We start from the raw sequence: 15,906 nt of genomic DNA, 5'->3' as shown, positions 1-15,906 counted from the left end.
ATAAGTGGTATTTTAAAATTCAACTAGGGATAATTTTGGAAGAAAAAAAATACTTAAAAATGCTAGAAATTTGGGCTTAAAAAATAAGCCCTTATTTTGGACTTATTCCCCAAATACCAATAAGTGCTTAATGGCCCAAATAAGCACTTATTTTGAATAAAAACTTATTTTCTAGCACTCCCAAACATAGCCTTAGAAACTTAAACATGAGGGATCAAGATACCCAACTCTTTTCTCATTTCTCATGGCTACAGTACCTACATTGAAAACCAAAGTTTCAGCATCAGGCTAAGCCCAACCCAAGTTATCTTGTAGAAAACCCAAGCTCAAAGTTTCAATCTTAGGGATGAGAATGAGTTCACCCTCAAATTGCACCCCTAATTATGTTGCGTTTAGTTCCATTGCCATTTTTCCATGAAACATTTAGGGTTGATAAATATAAATGGGTGAGAAATATGGGTTGTCGGGTCGCATCAACTGAAAATGTATCAATGTTTAGAGTTGAAACATCAAATTTGACATTTCAGATAATAATAGCAATTTGTATTGATCAATCCAAAATGTTTCTGAATATGTGACATGACAATTTATATTTCATACCAATTTCTATTGACGTGAAATTCCAAAGGTTTCATAAAGAAACAACCATGATACCAAACACAACCTGTCTATGACATAATCACATAACCCAAAATCTTCTGAAATGTTTATAACATACACCAAATCTATAGGTTATTTTGCTCATCAGAAATCTATACTACTTTAAAAAGTATGAATAGCCTCAAGAATATTTATGAAATTTTCTAAGGACAAAACTTACCCCTCTATATTTAAATTTATTGATAAAAAATGAGGGCTAATAGGGTAGTTGGTTTTTGATATTAAATGAGTTGAAAAGAGGTTATTTTAAGATTTTAATGCATTCAATTCTCTCTCATTAAATCCAATATTTAAGGTATTAATTTGCATTCACCTTCATTGAATCATATATTTAAGGTTTTTATTTATTTTTTCTCATCGTTAAATTCTATAATTAAATTCATACATAATAAATTAATAATTTCAATAACATAAAAACTTATACTTTTAATATCTACCTGGAAAAAAATAGTGTTTTCATCCAAGTGGTGGTAAAACTTATACTTTTAAACCATTTAGATCAAATGGGCCAATCCACGTTGCCACAATTAAATAATAAAATTCAAAAAATATATAAAATGCAAAAATATATAAATTAAAAAATGGGAATGTTTTTAACATCATATATTTGACATATTAAACAATAAATAAGTATGATAATCAATGTTTTAAAAACTAACCTAGAGGTCGACCCGCTTTTGCCTTCAGATTATAGGTCACCGATTCGGCTATCAAGGTCAAACGAATCAAATTGCTCTACGCCAACACTATATATGTTTGTGTGTGTGTGTGTGTGCAAAAGTACATATTTTATTAAAAAATAGTATAGTTATGTTTTACATATATTATATAATATATGCATTATGTAACATTTATTTATGTTTTTTTAATTCAGATTTAAAAAATGTACAAATAGCCTCACAAATATTTATGGAATTTTCTAAGGACAAAACTTACCCCTCTATATTTAAATTTATTGATAAAAAGTGAGGGCAAATAGGGTAGTTGGTTATTGATATTAAATGAGTTGAAAAGAGGTTATTTAAAGATTTTTAATGCATTCAATTCTCTCTCATTAAATCCAACATTTAAGGTATTAATTTGCATTCACCTTCATTGAATCATATATTTAAGATTTTTTTTTTCTCATCATTAAATTCTATAATTAAATCTGTACATAATAAACTAATAATTTCAATAACATAAAAACTTATACTTTTAATATCTACATGGAAAAAAAAAGTGTTTTCATCTAGGTGGTGGTAAAACTTATGCTTTTAACCCATTTGGGTCAAATTGGCCAATCTATATTGCCACAATTAAATAATAAAATTCAAAAATATATAAATAAAAAAAATGGGAATATTTTTAACATCATATATTTGACATATTAAACAATAATAAGTATGATAAACAATGTTTTAAAAACCAACCTGGAGGTCGACCCGCTTTTGCCTTCGGATCATAGGTCACCGGCTCGACTATCAATATATGTATTATGTAACATTCATTTATGTTTTTTAATTCAGATTTTAATTTTTTATTTACAAAAAAAAAATAGCAAGGCAAGGCATCTAAGGCCCTTGGGATGTATAGATCTTGAAAAGTTACTCAAAATGAAAAAAAAAAAAAGATAACTCCAATCAGACATTAGAGTGCAAGTTTATGTCTTCCAAAGCACATAATTAAGTGCACAACTTGCAACTTGGTTACTAGGTAGAACAGGGCAATGGTTGAACCACCCGGGTTAGACAATTTTCAACTGAAAGGGGGAATTTCAACTGAACCAAAGGTAGGATCAAGGCCAAGTGACAGTTCAAACGGTTCAATTGGCCAGATTAACAACAGGTTGAAAACATTGATGATAAATAAGAAATGTTTTTTTATATATGATGGAAATGGAATGTAAAATTTAAAACCAATTGGAAGCAAAACTATTTTCCTATTATCTCTCATTAAATCGCATATATAAGGTATATTCTCTTATTAAATCCTATATTTAAGATATATTTTTCTCATTATTAAATTCTACTAATTAACTCCACAACATTAATTTTAATAATATAAAAATAAATATTTTGAAAACAAAACCATTTTCTTCCCTCTCGGTGATAGGTAAGCAATTTAACCATTTGGGGTCAAATGTGTTAATAAATAATGTCATAATTAAATAATAAAATATAAAATATATAAAATATATAATACAAAAAAGAATTGGTCACATATATTGTATATTCATTATAAATGATGAAAATGGATTGCCAAAATTAAAATCAACCTAGAAATGAAATGATGTCATGGTCAAATAATAAAATTTTTGAAAAAAGAAAATATAAAGAATCACAAAAATAAATTTTGTACATAAGTTATAATGTTATATATTTATAAAAATACAATATTGGGTACATCTATAATATTATACATTTATTGTATTGAACGAAAATAAATATTATACATACGATGTAATTTTATAAATAATGGAAATGTAATACAAAGTTTAATGTCATCCTAGAAATTAAACTTTTCTTTGGGTCGTTGGTTAGTGGTTTAGGTCAAATAGATTAATTAATGATATGATAGTTAAATAATAAATATTTAAAAAGTAATAAAAGAATACAAGTAATCAAAAGAATATATAAAAATTATACATTAATTATATCGAATAAAAATTAAGCGTGATAAGTAAAAATTATTTATATAATGTAGATGAAATATATAATTTAAAACTAATCCAAAAGCAAAGCTATTTTCTTATCTAATTGATGGGTCAATGATCAAACTTTTCAAAAAAAATCACGATATCATAATTGAATAATAAATATTTTAAAAAAAGATTGAATACAAAAATAAAAATGTACAGAGTTTTGTCAAAGACATTTTAGAGAATTTCTAATGTTATATAGTCATCATATTAAATAAAAATTATTTTTATTTAAGACAGAAGTGGAACACAAAATTTAATAATAATAATAATAATAATAATAATAATAATAATAATAATAATAATAATAATAATAATAATATTGTTGTTGTTGTTGTTGTTGTTGTTGTTGTTGTTATTATTATTATTATTATTATTATTATTATTATTGTAATTTAAAAATTCTGCACGTGCACATTTAGTGCAAGTATTTAAGTTTGTCTATAGTCATATTGTTACTTTTATTAATTTTTAATTTATATTTTAACTGTGATATATCTAAAATTCAATTAATTAATATGAAAAAAATTCATACGTGCATGCTTAATTACTAGTTAAAAAAACTATAGGTTTAAATTAGTTTATTTTATTAGAAATATTTCACACTAAAAACTTTGGGTTTTGATTTCGGCCATCTTGTCCATCTCCAAGTATCTCCCCCACCATTTAGGGTTGTCAATTGGACCAGATTTTGTCCAGTCCAATCCTGTCTAATACGAGTCCTTTATAGATGGGATGGACTAGGTCCAATCCAAACCAATGAATACATTGGACCATTTGGGACCATTCCAATTCAATGTCCTGACCATTCAATCTATTCAAATTGGTTTTAATTTAGATTAATTCCAACCTGAATTGGTCCATTGATATCTGTATTTTGTATCTTCTATCAATTGATTGGATATTGGTTCAATCCGACCCAATCCAATATAAATCCATTACAGATGAACCTGATCCTATAAATACTTTGAAGCATTAAGTTTGGATTGATTCAACTAAATTTGTTGACTGTTGTTTTATTGATCCGTCCAATCTATCCAAATTGATTTTGATTTAAATGATTCCAACCCAAAACCGGTCCATTGACACCCTTCCCACCAACAAACAAAACTGAAATTGAATAAATTTTGATGAAATTAAAAGCCATGTATGGGACAGAGTCCTTTTAGCTAGGTCCCCAGTTTAGACATTACAGTGTCTAGTCTAGTCGAGCCTCAATGAATCTTTCCATTCTCTAATCGCTGAGTAACCAACTTGAATCTGGATTCATTTACTCCACACTAAGCCCAAGTGGAGTTATGGGTAGAATGGGCCTCAGTGTGGACATCATCTGGCTCATATCTTTTAGTGTTGGTATCTGGTCCACCCAAAGTGGTCCCGCCCATTTATTTATCTCGTTCAGAGGAGGAAAATAAAAGGTCAGAGAAGGGAACATTGAAACTCTCCCCCCTCCCCCGCGGAAGGGAGATGGAATGGAACGAAGTTCTCTCACTCCGGGCTTTGTTCATTATACAGTTCAGACCGTCAAATTAAACCAAACCAAATTGAAATTTATAGTTTGGTTTGGTTCGGATATAAAAACGATTTTATTCGGTTTACTAAACTTTAGAAATTAAACCAAACCTAAACTATAAAAATACATTCTATTATATTAATGAATGTTCAAAATATTGATACTCTGGTAGAGGCGTATTGATAGTTTTTTTAGTTTTTTTTTTCTTTCCAAATTTGGTTCAGAGGGGCCGATTTAAGGTCCACCCTCAAACCGGTCAAAACTCTGATACATTCTCTATAAGGGTGTATCGGGAAACTTTTGATACGATACGTATCAACTGATGCGTTTCGATACTTTGAACATTCATATTAATATATAATATTTAATAAATAAAGTTTGAATACTATATTTGATGATTAACGAATTGACCTTAGGGTCTTGAGAATATATTCGTTTTATCCAAATTTAATGCTGTCAACTGGTCGGATCTGGGTAGAATCGGAACTAAACCGACAAGAAATATCAAGGAACTGGAACTGAATAAGATCCTATAAGGCCTGTAATTTTAAACCCAGAATCGAACCAATCGGTCTCAGGACACTCAGGTCTGACATATTGGATAGAAGCGATTGGTTTAAACTGGAAAAAAAACCGATAATAATCAAAACAGTAGATCAAGAACCTGAATCGATCAATCGATACCAAATCCTAGAACTAGAACCAGTCTAATTAGTTTGAATCGATCAGAATTAGACTTAACTCATTGACAGCCCTGCATAGACTGTCTTTTGGCTGTTTACAAGCTGGTTAGACCGATTTTGGTCTGTTCCCGTTTGGTTCACCGAAGATCTAGCCGTCAAAATATGAAGTGCCAAAAAGATACGAAAAGTCCACTTTGGACTGATTTCGGGAAGTTTCAAATGAATCTTTCTGCGTCTTTCGTGTTTTATTTTTGTGTGGAAAGACATGAAAATACGCATAAAAAGACATGCATTTTCCAAACATACTTCAACCTTCTCAGATCTTCACGCAAAAGCTCAGTACGTCTTTTACATATAAGAACTACCCAAAGATCTTCCAAAAAAGATGCACCAAACAGACCCTATATTGTTTGAGCTTTTTAATTGATTTAAACATAATTGAATGGCAAAAACCATAATAATGTTTGGTTCAATTTAATTTGAGTTCTAAACCAAAATGTTTGATTTGGTCTGATCCATTCTCAGACCGTATTTTATTGGTTTGGTCTAATATCTCCAAAGTCCAAACCATAGCGAAACGGCTAAGGAGCGTGTGTGAATGAAACTATGAAAGCTGTAACCGTCCAGAGAAAGAAAGAAGGTTGACCAGCGAAGGTGAGTTGGCGCTTGTAGTTGCCGCTCTTAATTGGGCAAGCTGGGGGCGTGACGTGAGACGGTCGTCATAAAAGTCAATAGTCCGGCTGGTGGGCCACGTCCCCACATCATACAATATGCCACGTGTAAGGTGGTGAGAGGGCGAAGTAGGTCAGTTGGCCGCGGCGGGAAGGAGAGTAATAATGAGGCGTGTGTGCTTTGTCTGGGGGTGTGGATCCCACGCCCTTCGGACCTTTATCCCATACACCACTCCGTACACAAAAGATTCCGCTACAGATGGGAGGGAGGCTTCAGGCTTCCCTAAACCTAAATTCAGAATTTCCGCCGTTAATCGACCTTCCGTCATCGTTAACTTTTACCATTTTGTTTTATTTTTAACGTAACAGTTTTATTTATTTTATTAATGTTAATATATTACCAGCCTTCCTTTTAATTGTTCGGCTTCGCCCGGCTGTGCTCGGCTCGGTTTAAGCCTCTGCAGAAAAGACAAAAGCTCGAATTCCCTGTAGACAAAGCATACATTAACGTTCGGTATTCTCAAATTTCAACGCGTCGGAGCGTTCTCCTCCCCGGTTTTTTTCCTTTTTTACTTTTGCTTTTTATTTATTAATCTACCTTATATATATAGAGTCATAAAGTTTCTCCGAGGAAATCCTAGACGCCTATGCAAAATGACTAAATTGCCCTTATTCAAGTGGAGTGTCATGCGCTGAATGCTGATTGTGAATTTGTGATCAAGCTGGTTCAAATAATTTATAATTGGTAAGTGGTATACACGTTTCTAGATTTCAGATCCTCATTAAATGGTCTAGATTTTATCAACATGAATGAGGTGGGCCCACAAACAGCGAAAATATCAAGTTCCCCTTGTAGGTCGTTGGGGGGGGGGGAGGGGTGTCATAACTCATAAGGCCCAAGTGCCCAATCCTCTCTTCTCTCTCATGTGAAGGACATGTGCCTCTGTACTAGGTTTTGGGCTACAGACTTAAACGGCTAGGGCAAGGGCTAGAGCTAGACCTACAAAATAGGTCACATCAGTCCTAACTTGAAAACAAACATTTTGGCACAAAATGTGAGGACATTTTAGTCATTACATGGGGCAAAAAAAAAGTACTCGGTTCCCGTCCCCCCAAACAAAGAAGCGCATTGTCTCTTTGATCAATAAATGGTACTCTTTGTATCCTTTTCGTGGTGTCTGTCTGTAAAATCATCTCATCAATTCAAATGGTTATCTTTTCTTCTTCTTTTTTTTCTTTGAGAAACGGGGGAATGTGGAATGTGAATGCGTTACTGTAACTCTGGAGTCAGGACTCGGGCAGCAGCAGCAGAGAAGAGAGTCGACTGAAGACGAAAGTTTGTTGTGTTCAAACAAAAGTGGAAAAGACGCTTAAAAGCAATAAATGTTCATAATGGTGGAGGCTCTACGCTAGGGTTTTTTACTCCTTATCTGTGTTCACAGTTTTCGGACCCTTGATTTGTTTGAACACACAACGATGTAGTGGGTGGTGACTGGTGAGTGAGCCCCAATCAATTTTGGGCAACTGATTCGAGAAGTAATTTTATAGAGCAAAAAGAAAAATAAAATGAAAATATTACTGAGGGCCCAGCCAGATTCGAACCGGCGACCTCTTGACCTGCAGTCAAATGCTCTACTACTGAGCTATGGACCCTTTGTTGACAAAAGCTTTCCTTGTTTGTCGTTTTTTATTTTTCAATCCCAAACTTTATATTGGGCTCAGATCTGATCTGTTTCTACATCTTTACTCATGATATATTACAGCTGTACATTAGGAATATTTCTCTTGTCATTCATTGGGAGATGCTATAAATATATAGTGGTGGTATTATGTGCATAAGGATGTAGGAACAATTTGTGAATAGCAGATTCGGAGTAGGTATTTGTTGATATACCATAAAAAAGATTAAAAAAAACATAAAAGTTTTATCTTTCAAAAAAAAAAAAAAAGAAAAAATCTATGATGTCAGAAAGATATAATACTTGAAGGGTTTTGACTGATCAAAACCTACCCGTGTATTTTGATGAATTCCACCTAATTGGTTAATACATCTATGATATTGGATGATTGATCACAAATTTTTCAGGTATGATGTTTTTGTGGTATCATAATCAAAGTCCAAAAGGGAAAATATATATAACGGAAGATGATGATTATATTATAAAATATTACAATAATATTGATTTAATAATTTCATAAACTAAAAATTAAAACTAGGAAATTGTAATACTAGGGATATCATCACGAATTCAACACCGACTTATTCCAGAAGACTTTCCATATGAACGAAAAATAAAATAAATAGATGGATACTCACTTTTGTAAAATAGCGAATATCTCTCATTGTATAATATCATTTTGCTTTTATTATTCTCTTCTTTACATAAAAGCATGACATGATAAATAGATGGATGATGAAAATTAACATAATACACTTCTTAGGCTCTGTTTGGGAGGGTTAAAACTTCGAATGAACTATTTTCACTGAGCCACTCTAAACAAATTACTAAAAAATGCTTTCCGAATTTTTGTCGCACTTACTTTTGATAGTAAGATAGAAATAGGGCTGCAACTTGTCAGGTTGAGCATTTGGTAAAAGTTGAATGGGCTCAGCCCGAGGGTCCAAACCCGATGCTGTGTAAATTTCATCAAATTAGGTATCCGACATGCATCCCTAGACAAGAAACTGTGGTGAAATACCCATTTAACAATGGGTTTCCTTTTTAAACGCAACCTTAATCTGTGTTTGAAATCAGTATAAATCAAGAACGATGTAAAAGTTCATACATGTTTGATTTTGTTGACATTTGGTAGAGTGTGTAATCATGACCGACGTAAAACTCCACTTTAATTCAGTTTTGCGTGTGTTTGATTGGTGTGGAGTTTTACGTTGTGAATCGATGTAAAACCTCATTAAACATAAAGTTATACATCAATTTTTATCGATGTAAAACCTCATCAAACGTAAAGTTATACATCGATTTTTGTCGATGTTAAACTTTACACCGATCACATCACACTTTTCAAAAGTTCAACGGTCACTTCTTCACGGTTCAGTGTAAAATGATGACGTTTTACACCAATTCCAAAACCATGGCAGTGCAAATGATTTGAGTGTAAATATTGACCTATTTTTGTTTCAAAGTTTAACTTATTTTGTTTGATTGTAGTACAAATGAAATAAGATTCCGTTTGGCGTGTCTTTTCGCATGGTTTATTGGTTATTTACAAGCTTGTGACAGGCTGTGATTCAGTCTTTTCCCATTTGGTTTGTTGCAGATCTAGCCACCAAAAGTCGACACGTTAAAAAGATGAGAAAAGCCAAATTGGGCGATTTTTGGAGAGCTCCAAATAGAGCTTGTGTTTCTTTTTTTCTATTCATCTTTGTGTGGAAAGATGCGCCTTAACCAAATGGGCTTCAGGCTGCTCAAATCTCAGTGCAAAAACTCAATGTGTCTTTTGATTGTCAGATCTATTAGAAGATCTTCCGATAAAGACTTACCAAACGACCCCTAAATTAAGATATGAAGTAGAATAAAGTAAAATCCAAATAAAAAATAAACAAGAATTTGCATTTTTTACATTTGCACTCCAATGCATTTGAACTAGTGCAAATAAATTTGCATTACAACCAAACACGGCCTTAATCTCTTACAATATGTATAATGTATAGTAAGGGTATCAATGGACTGGTTTTGGATTGGACCCCATCCAAACCAAAATCAATTTGAACAACCAACAAGAAATATTAAATTGGAGCAGTCCAAACTTAATGGTCCAAAATATTTATTAAATTGGATTGGACCTGGTTCATCCATGATAAATTTATATTCGATTAGATTGAATTGAATCAATATCTGATCTATTGATAGAAGATGAAAAAATATGTGTTAATGGACCAAAGTGTGAATTGGAATCAATTTGAATAGATTGAATGATCCAAATATTGAATTTAATCGGTCCAAAATATTCGTTACATTGAATTGAACCTAATCCATTTATAATGGAATCACATTTTGCTGATCGGATTGGACGAAATTCAGTTCAATTGACACCCTAAGTCATTGTATAGTATGTAATAGCGAAAAAACAAAAACAAAAAAAAAATGTTAATTGTCATTGATGCAAGGTGTATGATGGTCAGGGTCATCGAAGTCGAAGAGCACAAAATGCAAGGGGGGGAGGGAACGCGGCTTTTATCATGTATGGAAAAGAAGATTTGGTGTGGAATTTTAATTAATTTTATGTTATCTATATTTTTGCTTTGTGCGCCCGACCCAACATGGATCCATGTGATCTCTAAAGTCTAAATTATACTTACTCGGTCCTTGTGCTTTCGAAGTAAGAATTTCCTTTTCTTCTCTTTCTCTCTCTAGTTTCAAGAAGAGGAATAATTCACTCAGTTTGACTTCTTAGCATTACTTTATAAAAATATTAAACAAATATCGTTTCATTATTATGTGCAGCTTTGAATCATTTTTTTCTTTTTTATTTTTTCGGGCTTTAGAATACTATAAGAAACTATGGCTTTTTTATGTCGATGATAGAGGCATGAAGTGAGGTGACTTTGTATGTAATACATATAAATACTTAAAAAATCTCTTTTTTTTAACAGAAGAAAAGTTCTTAAAATAAGAAATGTCAAATACAGTGTTAATCCTTAAAAACCATCACTGAATCAAGACATGAAAAAGCCCTCGTTTTTTGGTTTTTATGATACATATATACATATATACATATATACATATAATCATAGATTAAGAAGGTGTTCGAGAATATGGTTGATCTTATTCTTGAAAACAAAAACAATTTCTACATGAGCAAAAGCAATACATTTTTGCTAAAGTGACAATTGATTTTGTTTTCAAGAAGAAAACCAACCATGTTGATGTTGATGGACTTTGAATATGAATGATAAACAACTCACATTTTCTAAATCCAGTTATGGTAAAATAGATATCAAAATTAACTTAAATAAACTGAATTCCAATTCAAACTAATCAGATTAAACCCAACCCATTTGTAACCCTATCTTAGAATACAATTCAATCCTGATTTGATGGTGGATTGCCAATTGTGAAATTAAAACTTCAATCAAAGACTTGGAGGGTGCAAGCTGAGTTTCAGGAATTTGGGGTCCCAGCTGTCTCCCTGAGGGTTTTAGGGGATATCCGAAAGAGCTTCATACACATAGGTCCCACGTGGTTCACAAGGTCTAAAGTTAATTCTGAATTTGCAGGAGAAGGAAATCCAATCAGACCCAACTCAAATTCTAAGCAAAGTATAACTGAAGTAAAAGGCAATCATGTGAAGTGAAAGTAATCCCCAAAAGTCCTGAACAAGAGCCAAGAGCCAAAAAGCCAAAACAGCTACAGTCAAAAGCCAATAGCTAGAGACAAGGTGACACCCACCTGCGTATTTAACATTTCATCTCAACATACATCTCCAATCTCAATCTCCATCTCCATCTCCATCTCCATCTCCTGCGTGGTGAATTAAATGCAGAGCTGCAGTAAAAACGTCCAAAGAGTTGCAGAGTTCTTCATTCATCTCTTCACCAAAAAGCTTTAATTATGCTGGAATCCAAAAATTCATGAAAGAGGGGGCTTAATTTGTTGTAAAATAAAGTTCGGGGGGTAAAGTATTAGTACCGCTTAAGTACCGGGTAGTTACCTGTAATTTATCTTAAATTTTATTCTCATATTTATCTCATCATCATTCTTAGCTCACACCTCGTATTATATACTGCACATGGATCAGCTATCAAGAATCGAGATGTGAAATATATTATTAACTCTTGGTCAAGATTGATTAGACGATATGTGGTGGTCACTGGAGCCACCACTTATTTATCTCTTGATCTCCTCTCAGTACACCCCACTACCACTATTATACCGAAAAAGAAGGAAGTTGTCTTCAATTCTCAGTAGATTTTGACCACTATATTCATTCATGTCGGGCCCTTCCCATCCAACCTAAAATCTGTCCCCATGGACCCACGAATTTGGATAAATGAATATGATATACCATCTCGGGGTTTGATTCACGAAGCAATATTATTCTTAATTAATCATCACTATTACATATTAATGATTAATCAGGGAAATAATACAACTTTTCCTCTTTCTTCTTTTACAAGATTTTTAAAACTGAATCGAACAACAAACCAATCAGGTCCGATTTTCAGATCGAATGGTTTGACCGTTTGAATCGAGCAGGCAGCCCGTTTTGATAAAAAATAAAAAATGATTAAACTGTTAAACGGTTCAAACAATTTAACCACTCAAATCAATGGTTTATTGACTAAATCAACAATTTTTAGGGAAATAATGGTTTTGGGGTAAAAGAAGGGAATGAGGGGTGATCATTCACAAGCCTTGCCTTACCAATCAACCAGTATCATAAAATGGTCTCATCAAAACTTACGGGGTTTTTATTGCTCAAAGCTCTTCTCGTCTCATAAGATAAACCTTTTTGGCATAATAGATTTATCCCCTAATACATATTATATATAATATAACATATTATACATTATACATTATTTAATATTTTTATACACATGTCATAGGCCCGGAACCCGGGTCAGCCAGCCCCGGGCCACAGCTATAGTTTGCTAAACCTGGCCCGGCCCATGATCACTCCTACATATAAAGCCAGTGAAATGATAAAGGGGTGTTCTCCAATGTAAAATGTTTTTCTTCTGTGACTTGTGAGTTCCAAAATCAAAAGAAAATCAGCAAAACAAAATTGTTCTTTGAGCAAAAAATGCAGAAAAGCCATTATTTTGACGGTTATACATTTATTCTTTGTTTTCAAAACTGAAACCTGATTTGAAAACATGCTTTCCTCTGGATGTCTAATATCATGGTCCACAATCATTCGACTTATACACTACAATTTTTGTTTTTGTTTGAAAATGGTTTCAAAACATGTATTTTTTTTTAAACAAAAGCAACTTAATTATTTTTTATTTTTCAAAACAAAACTTGTTTTTGTTTTTTGCTGATGTGTCAATTTCAAAAAAAATAAACATTGAGGTAATAAGCTATAAAAAAATAATCAAATGGCGAGTTGGGAACATGCTTCTCTTTTGAAATTGCAACTTGGTTAATTTATTTATGAAAAATAGTAGATCTCAAAATGAAAAAGCATTTTTCCCTTGAAATCATTTTCCACGTGTTCGTCTGCCTTGTAAAATGATTGTAAACTAAATGCTTTTCTCTGAACATAATTTCCTTTTTTCCCCTGTCTTCTTCCCCTTTTTTTCATGGATGACTTGAGCTCAAGTTCTCTTTTCTATCATTTTCTGTTCTTTCAATTGGTGTGTTAGGATTTAGGAAGCTGTGTGAAGCACAGTTCCTAAGGCCAAGCCCAAGACTTGAACTACTGATTCAACCAACAACTAATCTAGCTACTGAATTAATCCCATCAAATTGCTAAGAATGGATAGTTTGTTCTTCTGGGTAATTAATTAAGATTAACAAGTGTGGAATAGAAGAAAGTGAGAAACAGTTCCAATTGATAATGATGATTCCATGCTTCCTCAAATAACCGTACTCTGTTTAAAGTTTAAACCAAGATCTTCCTTTAATTTATTCTCCTTTGTTCAAAGTAGAATAATTAATAAAAAGAAAGAAAAAAAAAAACTGGGGTGTCCCTAGAATCCAACCAGCAATCAAGCAATCCACCGACACGTGAAACAAGGTTGCTACTTGATTCGAGAGATGGACAAAGAATGAAAGAAAGCAAGCAAGCAAGCAAAAAAAGGAAAAGGGGATCAGTGAGAACAGCTTACAAACAGCTTTTGTTCGCTTCTTTGGGGCTCCCCCCCAGTAATATGTCTCGTAGACAACTTCAAAGCACCTCAAAAGTTCAGGACGATCTTTATCGTATTGTACAATTCAATCTGTAATCCTTGTTATTTTATTGTTTTCTCCTTTCCCTCTTTCCCACTGGGTCAATCCACCCATCTGTCTTACTGCGACTGAAACGTGCTCCTTTCGTCCTTTTTTTATCTTCTACTTTAACGCCTCCTCTCTGCAACAACGTAAAAAACAGAACTACTGGGTAGGGTGGTTTTGAATGCTTGATAAAAGAAAATTACAGATTTACAGTCTCTCTCTCTCTTAGCAGAACAGATCAGAACAGACCTCACTGAAAATGCCTGTTAACACTGCCCTCATTCCTTTTTCCTCTCTTTTTTAAACTGAAGAAGCTGGCCGTCCTAGTTTTAAGTTTTAACTCCATTTTTTCTGCCACCCACCACCGGTGACGGTGGTGGTGGTGGTGGAAAGTTCCGGGTATTTGTATTGGTTTAAGCTAAGCATGATTGCATGAGCCATGCACAAGTGGACTGAGAGAGTGAACAGGTGGCAATCAAAGGGGTCCACTTGGCAAAACAGATGGGGTCGTGGATATGAAGAGACAAAATTTTCTATTTTGCATAGTATTCTGATTGAACAGCGACTGACATGATGGCAGTTTTTAGACACTGAGAATCGAAATTCACGAAGTCAAATGTAACCCCTCTTGTGTTACTTAACACTTGACACCTCTCAGGCTCTCACATGGTTCCCTTGTTGCTTCATCAACCCAAAAAGACAAAAGACACGAAGACCTTTCACGTTACAAAGCAGCGCAGATGGTGAAAGGAAAGCCCAATTCCTCGTTCTGAGGGTAGGTTTGGCGTTCACCCCAGAATAATACGTACTACATGCTAGCCCCTCGACGAGTAGGGCTTGGCACTTCCGCCATTTTCTCATCCCCAAGGCACATGCACGGAGAAGATACGCGGCTAAAATTTTGGATTCGAACTGTTTGACGAATGGCCACAACGAATGTCACAACTGAAAAACTCGAACCCCAGTAACAGTATGCAAAATACAAATTGTTTCACGGACGAACAGGCTGTTATGTCACACATGATCCTTCCTCTTTCCTCTCCCTGGTCAATTATCGATGACCACAGCATGAATGTAACAGACGTCCACCAAACTAGTGTCAAGTCACTCAAAAGTCTCTTCTCTTCTGCCTCCAGTCAAATCCAGCTAACAGATTCAAAGCAGAAGATCCAGATTTTCTTTTTGGCTTGCCCTTTTAAAGTGGGTCCCCCTTAATCCATGCAACCTAACAACCCCACGTATGTTATTGTGCTTAATTATGGGCTGTTTGGCAAGTATTTCTAAGTGTGGATCTTTCACCAGGACTGTTTGGTAAGGGTTGTGGTCCACCAGATTGTAAAAAAAAAAAAAAAAAAAAAAAAACAGTTGGGGAGGCTATTTTAGCATGGAGAGATCAAGAGTTTCATTTTAAGCAATGTTCTTAAAACTGGACCGTTCTTGGGTGAAACGGTCCAACCATCCAGTCATTAAAATAATGGCCAAAACCGTTGTTTGGATACGGGTTAACAGTTTTCTATCCAAATCTATTATTTTAAGCCAAAAACGGTTTTGAGGTGAAATGAAACCGGTCCGGTCAGATGACCATTCCCGGTTTTTCCAATTTGGTCCAGTTTTAAAAACATTAGTTTTAAGCTTCCAAATTTTTGGCTTTCACGATCTTTTTCTGCACGCTCATCCTCAACCCTTTCGGTCTATGCAGTACCAAACTATAAATGACAAGAGGCAGGTTATGGGTGGGAAAAATACTCCCCACTCGTTACGACGACTTTGAAATAAATCTCCAATCCTCAATCCCGGA

The 15,906-nt window shown here is 33.7% G+C and overlaps 1 long non-coding RNA gene and 1 other non-coding gene across 2 annotated transcripts; both read right to left on the bottom strand.

Moving 5' to 3' along the window:
• Nucleotides 1-7,788: 7,788 nt before the first annotated feature.
• On the bottom strand, nt 7,789-7,860 carry TRNAC-GCA (transfer RNA cysteine (anticodon GCA)). Its single transcript has one exon. It is a non-coding gene; the product is annotated as a tRNA-Cys (tRNA).
• Nucleotides 7,861-11,152: 3,292 nt separating this feature from the next.
• LOC148861794 (uncharacterized) lies at nt 11,153-14,491 on the bottom strand. The gene is made up of 4 exons (XR_016094799.1): nt 14,358-14,491; nt 14,003-14,244; nt 11,619-11,747; nt 11,153-11,434 (listed from the first exon to the last, which is right to left on the bottom strand). It is a non-coding gene; the product is annotated as an uncharacterized LOC148861794 (long non-coding RNA).
• Between the last annotated feature and the right edge of the window lie 1,415 nt (nt 14,492-15,906).

Source organism: Nelumbo lutea, chromosome 4, assembly GCF_056320005.1.
Source record: "Nelumbo lutea isolate HS-2025 chromosome 4, American lotus-T2T, whole genome shotgun sequence".
Lineage (NCBI taxonomy): Eukaryota > Viridiplantae > Streptophyta > Magnoliopsida > Proteales > Nelumbonaceae > Nelumbo > Nelumbo lutea.
Note: the sequence above shows the minus strand (reverse complement) of the source record. Positions and strands in the feature narration are given on the sequence as shown.